General features: G+C 50.1%; 1 long non-coding RNA gene across 1 annotated transcript; it reads left to right on the top strand.

Annotated features, from left to right (window-relative positions):
• Positions 1–4,838: 4,838 nt before the first annotated feature.
• LOC118640989 lies at positions 4,839–14,456 on the top strand. Its single transcript, XR_004961498.1, has 4 exons — positions 4,839–4,880; positions 5,352–5,537; positions 7,814–8,049; positions 14,410–14,456. It is a non-coding gene; the product is annotated as an uncharacterized LOC118640989 (long non-coding RNA).
• The last annotated feature ends 399 nt before the right edge of the window (positions 14,457–14,855 follow it).

Genomic DNA, 14,855 nt, shown 5'->3' with positions numbered 1-14,855 from the left:
AACATCAATTGGCCGCCTCCTGCATGCCCACTGGGGATCGGGCCCACAACCTGAGCATGTGCCCTGACTGGGAATCAAACCGGTGACCTCTTGGTGCCTGGGTCAATGCTCAACCACTGAGCCATACTGGCTGGACTATTTTTAAAATACTTTAATTGATTTTAGAGAGAGAGGGGATCAAGCCTGAAACCTGGACATGTGCCCTGACTGGGAATCAAACAGGTGACCTTTTGGTGTATAGGACGACATTCAACCGTCTGAGTCACACTGGCTGGGGCAATTAAATATTCTTATACAAGAGTCATTATATGCCACTCCTTGGATGAGGGGCTCTGAAATCAGAGAAGCCTGATTAATATCCCGTACAAGCCCCCTAACTTTCAACAAGTATTTCAACACTCTGAGCTTTAGCTTTCGTGGGAGATGCCCAGGTCTTGAACTGAGTTGGTTATATAGTTAGGTCTCAATTCCAAATTAATGATTGCTTTATTTAGAAGCACTACATGAGCTGAAACAGTGGATCATTAACTCTAGAACAGCCTTATTTATTCATTAAAGTCCCCCAAAGATGTCAGATAGGTTACATTTTGGGACTCCACAGTTTTATTGGATGTGACTAAGGACAATAAAAGTACATCAAAATGGCCCTGGCCGGTTTGGCTCAGCGGTTGGAGCGTCGGCCTGCGGTACAGAGAGACCTGGGTTCGGTTCCCGCTAAGGGCACGTACCTCGGTTGCAGTTTGTCCCCGGCCCTGGTTGGTCATGTGGGTGGCAGCCACTCGATGTGTAATGCCCTCATGCCCAGCTGGTGTGGCTCAGCAGTTGAGTGATGACCCATGCACCAAGAGGTCATCACCAGTCAGGGCACATGCCCAGGTTGTGGGCCCCATCCCCACTGGGGGGGGGGCATGTGGGAGCCGGCCAATTGATGTTCTCTCTCATTGATGTTTCTCTCTCTCTCCCTTCCTCTCTCTCTAAAATCAATAAAGAAAAAAATATACACACACACACACACACACACGTATATAAGAAAAAGAATGCCCTCTGGCAAGTGAAAGTAAGGTCAGGGTTGGTGGCCTTTGAACTACTTAAGTGAATTCCCCTATCAGATGATCAGATTATTCTTTATCTGCAGAGCTCCTGGTTATGGGACATTCCAAACTTGTCTGAGCTGGTTGCATTGGGGGAGAGTTGCTTCACATCTGTGAAATGGGTGGAATAAAATTTCAAAACCCAGCTGTGAGGGTTCAATGAGAACTCAGCTGAGGGAGAATAAGACAAGTGTTAAGTGGTCATTATTCGCACCCTGGGTGGGCTGTAGACCAGTGAGATTTGGATGTTCATGTGAGGCTGTTCCCTTCAAAACTGGAGTGGGGCTCAGGCCATGTTTGGGGGGAGGGGAATGCCAAAACCCACAAGAAGTGGCTAAAGACAAAATTTTGACATCAGTTTATCCAGTCAGGTGCTGGTAAATGTTTTTATCAACCACTCGTGGGGGATGTGGGGGCGTATTTGTGTGTGTGTGTGTTGATTTGTAGCATTTGCTCATTTCTGTGCTGTAAATACTTGGCCGGCCGACTTCAAACTACCAACATAACAGCACTGAAGAGTTACATCGTATTTCCATTTTATGGTATTTCCACGGTATAAACACAATAGATGTGAATATCCTCAAGAGGAGAGATGCTAGTTGTAAGAACGAGGTGGTGCAGGGTCTCCAGAAATGCAGATTTATTGGGAATCAGCCTGCCGGACCACCTCTAAGAGAGAGTAGCAACCGGCTTGTACAGTTGGGATGGTCGGTCAGCCGAGGAGACGTGGTTGTCTTTGATTGGTCAGGCCCAGGGTCTCCCCAGTTCTTGATTGGTCGGGGCTGGGGTCTCCTGAAAGTTGTTTTTCTTGTCGAGCAACCGTTTGCAGTTTTGGGTGGGTTAGGGTGGTTCCATCATTCCCTTCCTCCTGACTGAAGTGATGGGTTTTTGTTTTCTGGAATGAGAGGCTTAGGGAAAGGTTAAATGATAAGAGTGATGGGTTTTGGTTTCTCGGAATGAGAGGTTTAGGGCAGTAATATGGAAGTTAAGAGCGAACACTAGTAAAATAAAGTCAACTACATAGGAAATGACGAGTTGTCTTTTTTAATTGAATTTATTTGGGGTGATATTGGCTAACAAAATTATATGTTTCAGGTGTATGATTCTGTAACACACCATCTGTATATTGTATTGTGTTCACCACCCAAAGCCAAGTCTCCTCCCATCACCATTTATCTGCCCTTCACCCTCTTCTGCCTCCACCACCCTCCTTTTCCTCGGGTGATCACCACGCTGTGGTCTGTCTGAGTTTCGTTTTGGTTTTCTGCTTAATCCCTATACCCCTTTTATCCAGGAGTGATGTTTTGAGTATTTTAATTTAATTTGTTTAACTGTAAGCTTATATAACTTAATTTTTAATAGTGGCTGTGTTTAACAACTGGCTTGCAACATTCCTGACAATATAACAGTTCACTCCATGAGCCTGGACAAGCCATTTCCAGCTGCCACAAAGTGAGCCCAGGAGTCTTCTCCTAGAGCCTGTTGTCGCGGACAAACAGCCTTCGTGTTTGGTTCGGGACCTGGCAACTGGACAGGTGCTCAGGACCGGTTCAGTGTCCTTTTTTTAAAAAATATATTTTTTATTGATTTTTTTTAGAGAGAGAGATAGAAACATCAATGTGAAAGAGAAACATTGATCGGCTGCATCCTGCTCACCCTCCGCTGGGGACCGGGCCCACAAACTGGACATGTGCCCTGACCGGGAACCGAACCAGGACCTCTCAGTCCATGGGACTACGCTCAACCCACTGAGCCATACCGGTGGGGCCAGTGTCCTTCTCAAGGACCAGTGCTTGTTCCCCTGGTAACTGTGTCCCCTCCCCCAGGACACAGCCCAACAGGTGACCTTTCCCCTCCCTGGCTCTAAGCTGTTTTCATGCCCATCCACCAGCACCTGCCCCCACTTCAGGACAGACTATGTCAGGAATGCCCAGGACGTGCACGGACAGCAGCCAGCTCAGCCAGTGCTGGGCCGTGTCAGGTGCTCGCAAGGGCATCCAGATGGCCGAGAGCAGCAGCCTCAGGAGTGGCTTGCTCCTTAGCTCAGCTTCACCTCATCTGCATTCTCGGGTGAGGAGAGCCCCGTGCACATAGACCCCACCGGTCCACTGCCCTCACCTGCTTCAAAACCGGGGTCCAAATGACCATTTCTCGGTGTAACCTCACTTCTTCCTGCTGCTGCCCTCCCCTTGCGAAAACAGAGACAGTCGTAATTTTGATGATGACATGCTAAAGGTACTTGCTCTAGAATGCACCCACTTCAGTGTCATAACAGTCCTATAAAGTATGTACTATTCTTTTTTATTTTTTTATCCTCACCCGAGGACTTTTTTTGGGGGGGGGGGATATTTTGTTCAGATAGAGTGGGAGGGGGAGAGAGAGAGAGAGAGAGAGAGAGAAACATCGACGTGAAAGGGACACATCGAGTAGTTGCCACCTGCACAACCAACCAGGGCCGGGAACAAACTGCAACTGAGGTACGTGGCCTTAGTGGAAACTAAACCTGGGTTTCTCGGGACCGCAGGCCGACGCTCTAATCGCTGAGCCAAACCGGCCAGGGCCTTTTTTATTTTTTAATTGCTTTTTAGGGAGAAAGAGGAAAGGAGAGAGAGAGAGAGAGAGAGAGAGAGAGAAACATAGATTTGTCGTTCCACTTATGCATTCATTGGTTGATTCGTGTATGTGCCCTGACCAGGGATCAAACGTGCAACCTTGGCGTATCGGGATGATGCTCTAACCAACTGAGCTACCTGGCCAGGACAGAGTAGGTACTGTTCTTATCCCAGTTCTGTGGATGAGAAACCCAGAGCTGGGGGCGATGTGCTAACTTGCCCACGGTGGCATAGGAAGGACCCAGGGATTTTCCTTTCTTTTTCAACTGTCTTTTTTCACGTGGTCTCCCCATTTCAGACCCAGGAGGACATTTTTCTATTTTTTATTCAGGTGGGGGGGGCGGAGAGGAAGAGAGAGAGAGAAACATCGATGTGAAAGGGACACATCGAGTGGCTGCCACCCGCACGACCCAACAAGGGCCGGGGACAAACTGCAACCGAGGTACGTGCCCTTAGCGGGAACCGAACCCGGGTCTCTTGGGACCGCAGGCCGACACTCCAAGCGCTGGGCCAAACCGGCCAGGGCTATCTTTTAACATGTTGCTTGCTACTAAGTGTTCTCAGCATAGAGACAGCAGTGGGAGCCATGGGTCTGAAAAGATGTCTCAAGGAGAGGGGGTGCGGTGAGGATGGAGAAGAGGAGGGGAGGAGACATTGTTAGATGAGACCCTGGGGGCCATCAACACCTAAGAGCCCCTAAAGAAGAGAAAACCCACAAGTACATCACAGAAAGTGTGAGAAAGCTATGTCACAGTGAGGAAGCCATAAAATGGATAAGTAAATGAGCACCAAAAGGTATTCCTGGATTTAGCAGTCCTGAGCTGTCCGTGACCTTGGCAGGGGCGATTTCTTCATTTCTCTGCCGGATGAGGAGGAGGTGGTGGCAGGGGAGGCAGGGCCCAATAGCCGTCATTTTCCGAAAGTCTGGGAGTCCGCCCTGTAGACTTTCTCTTTCAAGAGGGAGATGCTAGACAGAAGGAGAGCTTTGGGATTTGGGATTGGGGGTTTTGTTTCTTTTCCTCACCCAAGGGTATGCTTTGTGTCGACATTTAGAACAAGGAAGAAGGAGAGAGAAAGGTCTATGGGTTGCCTCCCACACACGCCCTGACCAGGAATTGAACCTGCAGCCTTTTGATGTCCCGGCTGACGCTCCAACCCACTGAGCAACATGGCCAGGGTGGGTTTTTAATTGGGTTTGTGTGTTTTGGGTCTTGTTTTGTTTTTATAAGCTGGGAATGTCCTTTGTGAATTTATATGCTGAGGAAAGTGTGGCAAAGGTGAGACCGAAGGTACCAGTGAGAGAGAAGGGTGGTGGCAGGAGGTGGCTGAACCTACCCCGAGGGATCCCGGGGAGGAGGGAGCTGAGGCAATTGGTGGCCTCTATGTCCTCTGATAAGTAGGAGGCGGAGAGTGAGGGGGTGAGTAGTTGGGGGCCCGGAGCAGGAGCAGCAGGGTGCAGTTTGGGAGAACAAGACAAGGTTGCCAAGACAGCAGCTGAAGGAGGAAGTAATACCTGTGAGTGGGACAGTCCCCTCAGGTGACATCATTGCCCCAGAAGCCATCTCCTTAGACTTCTTTGTGGAATCTGGTTGTATCTGCAGCCATTAAGCTCATTCATCATCTCCTTTCCTATTGCTTTTGCCACCAGGGGGTGACACTCTCCGGTTTCGAAGGACAGCTCACCAAGGCCCCCCAGTAAAAGCTGCATGAAGGCGGCTCTGGATTTCTTCCCAGCCCGTCAGGTCACAAGGAGACTCAGCTGTCTGCAGCCTGGAGAAGGGCTCTGACCAGACACAAGTCAGCCAGCACCTTGATCTCGGACTCCTGGCTCCAGGTCAGCGATTTTTCCACTGTGTCACGGGGTGTACCACCAGGTGCCATGGTCTCTCCTAAGGTCTCCCCTTTCTTGGTCAAACAGAAAATCCGGCCTTGGAATTGGCCTCCCTGGACTCGGCCTAATGGTAGGAATTCATTGGAAGCATTGGCCCTTTGCCTTTGAATCTGATTTAGCTCTTCAATAATTTAGACCCGAGTTTCACGAGGAAGCAGAAAGGTTTCCTCTCCGATCTCTGGGTGGTGGTTATCCGGGAGCCCCTTAGCAAGAGTTCTGTGATCAGTGAGCCAGGTCTGCTGAGGGCAAGGCAGTGTGAGAGTTAACCCCGGGGCGGAATACTCGTCCAAGCTGGTCAGAGGTAAGGCAGGTGATAGGCAGAAGGATGGGTTTTGCAGAAAACCCTTGGAAAGGGAAGAGATGAAAGATTCTACAGAAACCTTGTTTTTTCGGTTTCTTCGCTGAGCAGTTTCATTGTTTAAAAAAAAATGATTGATTGTAGAGCGAGAGGATGAGAAAGAAAGAGAGAAAGAAACATCTCTCTTTCATGAATTCATTGGTTGGTTCCTTTTTTTTTTAATCCTCACCTGAGGACATTTTTTCATCTATCAGATAGAGTGGGAGGGATGGAGGGGGAGAGAGAGAGAGAGAGACATCAATATGAGAGAGACAGATCTACTGGTTGCCTCCCGAAAGACCCCGACCAGGGCTAGAGACGAACCACAACTGAGGTCCATGCCTTTGGCCAGAATCAAACCCGAGACTCTTTAGCCTGAGGGCCAACACTTTAACCGCCCAGCCAGACCGGCCAGGGCGGTTTCTTTTTTTTTTTTTTAATCCTCACCCTAGGATATGGCTTTTCTTTGTATTGATTTTAGAGAGAGAAGAAGGGAGAGAAAGAGATAGAGAAACATCAATGTGAGGGAGAAACATCCATTGGTTGCCTCTTGTACAAGCCCTGACTGGCAATCAAACCTGCCACCTTGGTGTATTGGGACGACCCTCCAACCAACTGAGCTCCTCGGCCAGCGATCTTGCTGAGTAGTTACAGTGCTATAGCTGTTGACTGAGGATGTTTATGTCTAGTTGGGAAAGTCAAGACAGGGATACAGAAGGGAGAAGGACAAACAGCAGCTCTGAGTCTGTACGTCCCCCACCCCATGTTGAACTCAGGCCACAGTGAGCAGGGCAGTTACCAAGATTTCTGGGCAAGGCTGCCTCTTGGCTCCCAGACCTGAAGAGATGGAGAGGCCAGGAGCCTGTCAAAATAGCCTGGTGGGAGGAATGCTGAGTGTGTCTTCCTGCCAGAGGCAGGCACAGGACGTACCAAATGCAACCTGGTCCTGTGCTCTGGGTACAAATGAATTTAGATTCTGTGGGGCCTGAAGCTTACACAGTTGGTTTGGCAAGGCGGGGGGAGGGGGGTTCCTTTTTAAAGGCAAGAATACGAAATTAGGTACTGAGCCTTGGAAGGGGCCCTTGACAGTGAGGGGCCCTGCAGCTTCAGAAAGGGATATGTGTGGAGAAGAAAATAAAATGGAACAAGGATGGACAGAGCATAAAAAACAGCCCTGGCCGGTTTGGCTCAGCGGTTAGAGCGTCAGCCTGCGGTCCACAGAGACCCGGGTTCGGTTCCCGCTAAGGGCATGTACCTTGGCTGCAGTTTGTCCCCGGCCCTGGTTGGGTTGTGTGGGTGGCGGCCACTCGATGTGTCCCTTTCACATCGATGTTTCTCTCTGTTCCTCTCTCTCCTTCCCACTCTATCTGAGTAAAAAATGGAAAAATGTCCTCGGATGAGGATAAAAAAAAACAAACAGGGAAAGCCCTGGCCGGTTTAGCTTAGCGGTTAGAGTGTTGGCCCACAGACCAAGGAGTCATGGGTTGAATACCGGTCAAGGGCATGTACCTCGCCCAGCTAGTGTGGTTCAGTGGTTAAGCATCGACCCATGCACCAAGAGGTCACTGGTTCAATTCCTGGTCAGGACACATGCCCAGATTGTGGGCCAGATCCCTAGTCGGGGGCATGCAGGAGGCGGCCAGTCGATGTTCTCTCTCATCGATGTTTATCTCTCTCTCTCCCTCTCCCTTTCCTCTCTCTCTAAAAATCAATAAAGAAAAAATATTAAAAAAAAAAAAAAGGACACCTACCTTAGTTGCACTTCGTCCCTGCCCTGGTTGGGGTTGTAAAGGAGGCATCCAGTCGATGTGTCTCTCACATCGATGTTTCTCTCTCTCTCCTTCTCTCTCCTTCCACTCTATCTGAACAACAACAAAAAAAGGAACAAATATCTTCAGGTGAGGATTGAAAAAAACGAAAGGAAGAACCGGGGAAGCTACTCTAAATGGAAGTAGTCGGGGGCGGTTTACTCCTGAGCTGCAAACCGAATGATGAGGAGCTGGCCAAGGAGACGTCTGCGGGAAGAGCATTCTGAGTGAAGGAGCAGCAAGCGCAAAAGCCCTGAGGCTGGAACAGGCTTGGATGCCAGAACCCGGAGAGCAGTGTACCGGGAGTGTGGTGAGCCAGGGCAGAGGGAGAGGTGCTGAGCTCAGAGGGACGGGCAGAGCTGGTGCACATGGGCCTTGAAAGCCTGACAAGGACGCAATTATTTCAGGATCTGTGGGAAACCATCCAAGGCTTTGCAGTGAGGCCAACTGCGAAAGGAGCATCAGGGCGGTGTGTGCAGAATGGCTTGCACACATTCCAAAAAGGTGGCGGCAAGTGAAGGCAGGGGGCTGTCAGCAGGACCTGGTCCTTCTAGGCCTGCCAGTCGGGACAGTCAGAGGGCAGAGGGTGGTTCCTCCCAATTCCTGCAGTGGCTCCCTTGGCTAGGCCTGCCCGGTGACTCATGCTCACCCCCCAGAGCACTTTGAGAACAGAAGCACTTGTGCATCCCTGTGCTGCTGGGCTTCCTGGGTCTGGACGGCTTCGGAAGTCCGGGGTCAACCTCAGGTGCCCTCGGGAACCCAAGGGTCCAGAAGAAAACACCCATTTCCAGACTGTCTGATGGCCACGTTTGCGGTGGGAAGGAAGGTGAGCCCTCTGAGTGCCCTGCCACGGTCTGGGTACACGGACAGCCACAGCCGTGTTCCCTCCTCGGGCTGTGCGGGCCTTGGGCCTCTAGCAGACAGTGATTTAAAAAAAATTTTTTTTCCTTTATTGCTTTTAGAGAGAGAGGAAGGGAAAAGGAGAGAGATAGAAACATGGATGGGAGAGAACATTGATTGGCTGCCTTCTACATGCCCCCCACAGGGGATCAGCCCACAACCTGAGCATGTGCCCTGACCGGGAATCGAACCGGCGACCTCTTGGTGCATGGGTCGACGCTCAACCACTGAGCCACACTGGCCAGGTAACAGTGATCTTATAGGAACCTCTTAGGTGTTCCAACCCAAGCAGGAAGCATGTGGCACAGGGGGACAAGGAAGGAGGGACAGCATTTCTAGGGTGCTTAATGAATAGTTCTGCCTGTGAAGAGGTGGGGGAGAAAACATGGAGTGGTTAAGAGGGTCTTCAAGCCAGGGAGGGGGCCCATGGAGGACGAGCAGTGGAAGGAATGTGTACCCAGGAAGCCTGGCCTCTCTACCAGGTCCCCCGCTACCCCCTGATAAATGCACAAGGACAGTGCCTCCCTGCACAAGGCCAGGACAAATCTTTGGAGCCTAAGGCAAGACACCAGTCGACACGGTAGCCCCAGTTCACTCCTGCGGTTGGACCTTGGGTGCAGGAAGACCCGTCAGAGAAGTGCTGGTCTCCTGGTGATGTCTGCCAGCCAGTGCAGAGGATTTGGGTGTCAGCACTGAGTCTGAGAATCTAACTAACAAGGGCCTTTGGCCAGGTCAGAGTGATTCTCGGGATGGGCGGGGTTGGGGCAGGCAATGAGAGAGAGAGAGAGAGAGAGAGAGAGAGAGAGAGAGAGAGAGAGAGAGAGAAAGGTAGCACCCTGCAGAAGGGAGGGGAGAAAAGGACTGTGACATTGGACAAACGGGCCCCCCAGTTACAGGGACCAAGCAGCATGCCTAAGCGGGAACAATAGTCCGGGAGGTGCAGGGGTTTCCTAGAAAAAAAAAAAGCCAGCCAGTCATGAAACAAAGAAACAATGGACAAGGACTGGAAACCGGGCTGTGGCCTGCATGCCTTTACCCCAGAGATGGGGCTGTCCACATGGAGGCCCTCCCCAGCCAACTGAAAGGGAAGACAAACAAAGCTGTCTTTGGAGAGGTCAAGCCACCAGTGGGAGGAAACCAGAACATTGAAATGGTTGGGACCAGCCCGACTCTAGTGCAGGTGACGTGGGTGGTGCCCCAGGGAGATAAGATTATAAGCAGGTAAAGGAGAAAGTTCTTGGTCAGGAGAAAGCTCTTTTTTTTTTATCCTCACCTGAGCACTTTTTTTTTTTTTGCATTTATCTTCAGATAAAGCGGGAGGGAGGGAGGGAGGGAGAGAGAGAGAGAAATATAGATGTGAGAGAGACACATTGACTGGTTGCCACCCACATGACCCCAACTGGGGCTGGGGACGAACCACAACCGAGGCACATGCCCTTAGCAGGAACCAAACCTGGGATTCTCTGGTCCATGGGCCAATGCTCTAACTGCTGAGCCAAACCGGCCAGGATGAGAAAGCTCTTTTTAAGATGGGACGGGGCAAGGCCCTGGCCAGGTAGCTCCATTGGTTAGACTGTCTTTCCCATACACCAAGGTTGTGGGTTCGATCTCCAAGAATCAACCAATGAATTCATAAATAAGTGGAACAACAATTCGATGTGTTTTTTTTTCTCTCCCTTCCTCTCTCTCTCTCAAAAAAGCAATTAAAGCCCTGGCCGGTTTGGCTCAGCGGTTGGAGCATCGGCCTGCGGTCCGGAGAGACCTGGGTTCGGTTCCCACTAAGGGCATGTACCTCGGTTGCAGTTTGTCCCCGGCCCTGGTTGGTTGTGCGGGTGGCAACCACTTGATGTGTCCCTTTCACATCGATGTTTCTCTCTCTCTCTGTTCCTCTCTCTCCCTCCCACTCTACCTGAACAAAAGATGGAAAAATGTCCTCGGGTGAGGATAAAAAAAATAATAATAATAATAAAAGCAATTAAAAACATAAAACTAGAGCCCTGGGCCCTGGCCGGTTTGGCTCAGCGGTTAGAGCGTCGGCCTGAGGTACAGAGAGACCTGGGTTCGGTTCGGTTCCCGCTAAGGGCATGTGCTTCGGTTGCAGTTTGTCCCCGGCCCTGGTTGGTCGTGCGGGTGGCAGCCACTCGATGTGTCGCTTCACGTCGATGTTTCTCTCTCTCTTCCTCTCTCTCCCTCCTGCTCTATCTGAACAAAAAATGGAAAAATGTCCTCAGGTGAGGATTAAAAAACAACAACAAAAAAAATAGAGCCCTGGCCGGTTTGGTTCAGCGGTTAGAGCGTCGGCCGGCAGACCAGAGTCCTAGGTTCAGTTCCCACTAAGGGCACGTATCTCGGTCGCAGTTTGTCCCCAGCCCCGTTGGGGTCGTGTGGGTGGTGGCCACTCAATGCCTCTCTCTCTGTCCTCAGGTAAGGATAAAAAAAAAAAAAAAAAAAAGATGGGCCTGACAGTCAGTCAACAAAGAGCCAGAAGGTGGCAGTATCTACCCAGAGAGGGGCATAGGGCAGGGCCCCTGGCTGAGGAGGTGCCCTTCACCAGACCTCAGCCAGTCACCAGACGTGCAGCCCCACATCATCCCTTGCCGTGGTCCCAGCCTGCCCGGCCTTTCTCCCTCGGCCTGGTCCCCAACTTGGTCTGCCCGTGACAAAGTGCCTATTCAGTGACCTTCGTGCTAGCTGGGGAGGCCCTGGCCTTTGAGATCTAAATAGAATCTCCTCCTCCTCCTGTCTCACAGGCAGTGGGACCCCCAGCTTCCTCCTCACTGTTTCCAAGGTTCAAAAGGGCCTGTTTTCCAGTCTCCCTGGCGAGTCCTGTGCTGCTGACCTCCAGAGCTCCTGCTTCACTTCCTAATCCCTTCCCTTCCCTCTGCTGTTTGCTCACCCTGGACTGGGAGTCTTAGCTAGGACTTCTGTTTGCACAGGATATAGCTTAGGGCAAAAGGGGAGTAGACCTAGTAGGAAAACAAATAATTTAGAATAAAATATTATAGATCCTGGTCTTGAAAAGTCCTGTGATATCAAGATCCTAGTGCCTCTTTTCCAGCAATAGAAAACCCCAGCCTAAAATCCATATGGAATCCCAAGGGATTCTGCATAGCCAAAACAATCTTGAAAAAGAAGACCAAAGTTGGAGACCTCACATTTCTTGAGTTCAAAACGTACTCCAAAGCTTACAGTAATCAAAACAGTGTGTTGCTGCCATAAAGACAGACATACAGCCCTGGCTGGTGTGGCTCAGTGGTCAGAGCGTCATCCCATGCACTGAAAAATCTCTGGTTCAAATTTCAGTCAGGGCACAAGCCCAGGTTGCAGCTTGATCCCCAGTAGGGGGCGTGCAGGAGGCAGCTGATAGATGGTTCTCTCTCATGGATGCTTCTCTTTCCCTCTCCCTTCCTCTCTCTGTCTCAAATTAATAAAAACAAATTTCAAAAAAGAAAAAAAAAAAAAAACCATAAAATGCCCTGGCCAGTTTGGCTCAGTGGTCAGAGCGTCGGCCCACGGGACAGAGAGTCCCAGGTTCAGTTCCCACTAAGGGCATATACCTCAATTGCAGTTTGTCCCCAGGCCCAGTTGGGATCGGGTGGGTGGCAACCACTCAATGTGTCTCTCTCACATCGATGTTTCTCTCTCTCTTCCCCACTCTCTTTCTCCTGCTCTGTCTAAAGATAAATGTAAAAATGTCCTTGGTGAGGATAAAAAACAACAACAACAAAAAAAAACGTAAAATAACCAATGTTGGTGAGGATGTAGAGACACTGAAACTCCAGCGCCTTGTTGGTGAGGGTATAAATAGCGCAGACTCTGTGGGAAACAGTGTGGCTACAACAAGGATTATGCCAAGTGAAATAAGCCAGACTCCGAAGGACAAATACTGTGTGATTCTCCTGTGAGGTGCCTGGAGGAGTCCCATGTGTAGGGACAGAAAGTAGAGAGGTGGTTGTTGGGGGCAGGGGGAGGGATGGAGAGTTAGTGTTTAATGGATACAAAGTTTCCTATGTGGGAAGATGAAAACAGCTTTGAATAGGGATGGTGGTGATGGTTGCACAGCAATGTGAATGTACTTAATGCCACTGAACTGCACACCTAGAAATGGTTAAGATGGTCAATTGTTTTTTGTGTATTTTACCACATAATACAACTGTGTCATTTTTTAAATGATGTTTTATTTTTCAATTACAGTGATGTACAATATTATATTAGTTTCAGGTGTATAACCACATGATTAGACATTGATATAATGTACAGAATAATCGCCCCAATAAATCTAGGACCCATCTGATGCCATAAATATATAAAAAACACATAATAAAATGCTGGTGTCCCGCCCTGGCCAGTTTGGCTCAGCGGTTAGAGCATTGGCCTGTGGTCCAGAGAGACCCGGACTCAGTTCCCACTAAGGGCACGTACCTCGGTTGCAGTTTGTCCGTGGCCCTGGTTGGAGTCGTGTAGATGGCAGCCAGTCGATGTGTCTCTCTCACATCGATGTTTCTCTCTCTCTCTTCCTCCTTCTTTCCTTCCCTCTCTATCTGAAGATGATTGCAAAAATGTCCTCGGGTAAGGAATGTTGGTGTCCCTGCCAGTGAGAATTTTTCCTAGACTGTGGCTCCTGCCATTTTGTCCTGCCCCCCTTAACCTCTTTCAACTTCTCCCCTGTTTTCTCTCTTTTTGGGGTCCCTTTCCCCACATTCCTGTTAACAAACCCTGTAAAGGAGTTTATTCCCTTGTGTTTAACCATTTCCCTTTAGCGATGTCTCTGGCACCTCCACTTCCTCATCCAAAGTGGCTGATCGAGATATTTTCCTAAACAAAACTGTTCTCACCCAGCTAACTGCATTGAGAACTTGCCATCTGGTGTGTGCATTGCTCTCCCGAGACCAAGGCATCCAAGTCTGCAGCTGAGACTGAACTCCACGCCACCAGCTGCCAGACTGAGGGTAGACCTGGGGGCCCCAGGAGTGAATTTGTCAGGGTAAAGGCCGCTCTGGGCAACCTCTTGGCAGCCTGCCAACTGCCCCTTCTGGCAACGGTCCATCTGTTGAAGCATCACAGACCAAGCCTGGATGTGCAGGGTCTTTGGAGGGAACAGAGAATGATGGTGGCCAAGAGTGGGGTGTGTGTGTGTGCACGTGCGCACACGCACGCACACGTGCGCGTAGACAGCCCTGGAGAGGTCTGGGGGATGGGAAGATTACAGGAAAGACCAAAAGTCCTTATGCGGATGGATAGGACAAGCTGGGCAGGGAAACAGACAATGCGTTCCAGGCATAGATCTCTGAAGCGGGGACAGAGAGGGCACAGTGAGAAGTCTTCAGAACAAAAAATGCCACTTGATAAGCACTTACCATGTGCCAGGCACTAAACACAATTACTCTCGCTCCGTGCCAGGCGTCTTTCTAAGCCAGCATGCCTGACAGACCTCCAGTGACGATACAAGCCACGGATGCAAAAAATAATTCTACTAGCTACATTTTATTTATCTTTTTTCCAAAGAAAGGAAACAACAACAAAAAAACTAGTCAGAAGAATATGAAGTATTGTATAAGGAATATAGTCAAGCCCTGGCTGGTTTGGCTCAGCGGTTACGGTGTCAGTCCGCAGACCAATGAGTCACGGGTTCGATTCTGGTCAAGGGCACGTGTACCTTGGTTGTGATTCATCCCTGGCCCTGGTTGGGGTCATGCGGGAGGCAGCCACTCACTGTGTCCTTTTCACGCCAGCTGGGCATAACCATGCTTTTGTGATCCTCATTTTACAGATAAGAAAAGTTAAACACAGGAAGAAAACAGCGGAGCTGGGATTTGAACCACCAAGCTCGGGTAAGTGTGAGTCCAGAATCAGCTCTCCTAAACTCTTTAAAGACCCCATCTCCAGCCCTGGCCGGTTTGGCTCAGCGGTTAGAGCGTCGGCCTGCGGTCCTGAGAGACCCGGGTTCGGTTCCCGCTAAGGGCGCGTACCTCGGTTGCAGTTTGTCCCCGGCCCTGGTCGGTCGTGCGGGTGGCAGCCACTCGATGTGTCCCTTTCACATCGATGTTTCTCTCTCTCTCTGTTCCTCTCTCTCCCTCCCACTCTACCTGAACAAAAAACAAAAAAATGTCCTCAGGTGAGGATAAAAAAAAAAAAAGACCCCATCTCCAAATGCAGTCCTATTCTGAGGTACTGGGGGTTAATTCTTCCACATACGGATTTGGAGGGACACAATCC

Source organism: Molossus molossus, unplaced genomic scaffold (assembly GCF_014108415.1).
Source record: "Molossus molossus isolate mMolMol1 unplaced genomic scaffold, mMolMol1.p scaffold_m16_p_24, whole genome shotgun sequence".
Classification (NCBI taxonomy): domain Eukaryota; kingdom Metazoa; phylum Chordata; class Mammalia; order Chiroptera; family Molossidae; genus Molossus; species Molossus molossus.
Note: the sequence above shows the minus strand (reverse complement) of the source record. Positions and strands in the feature narration are given on the sequence as shown.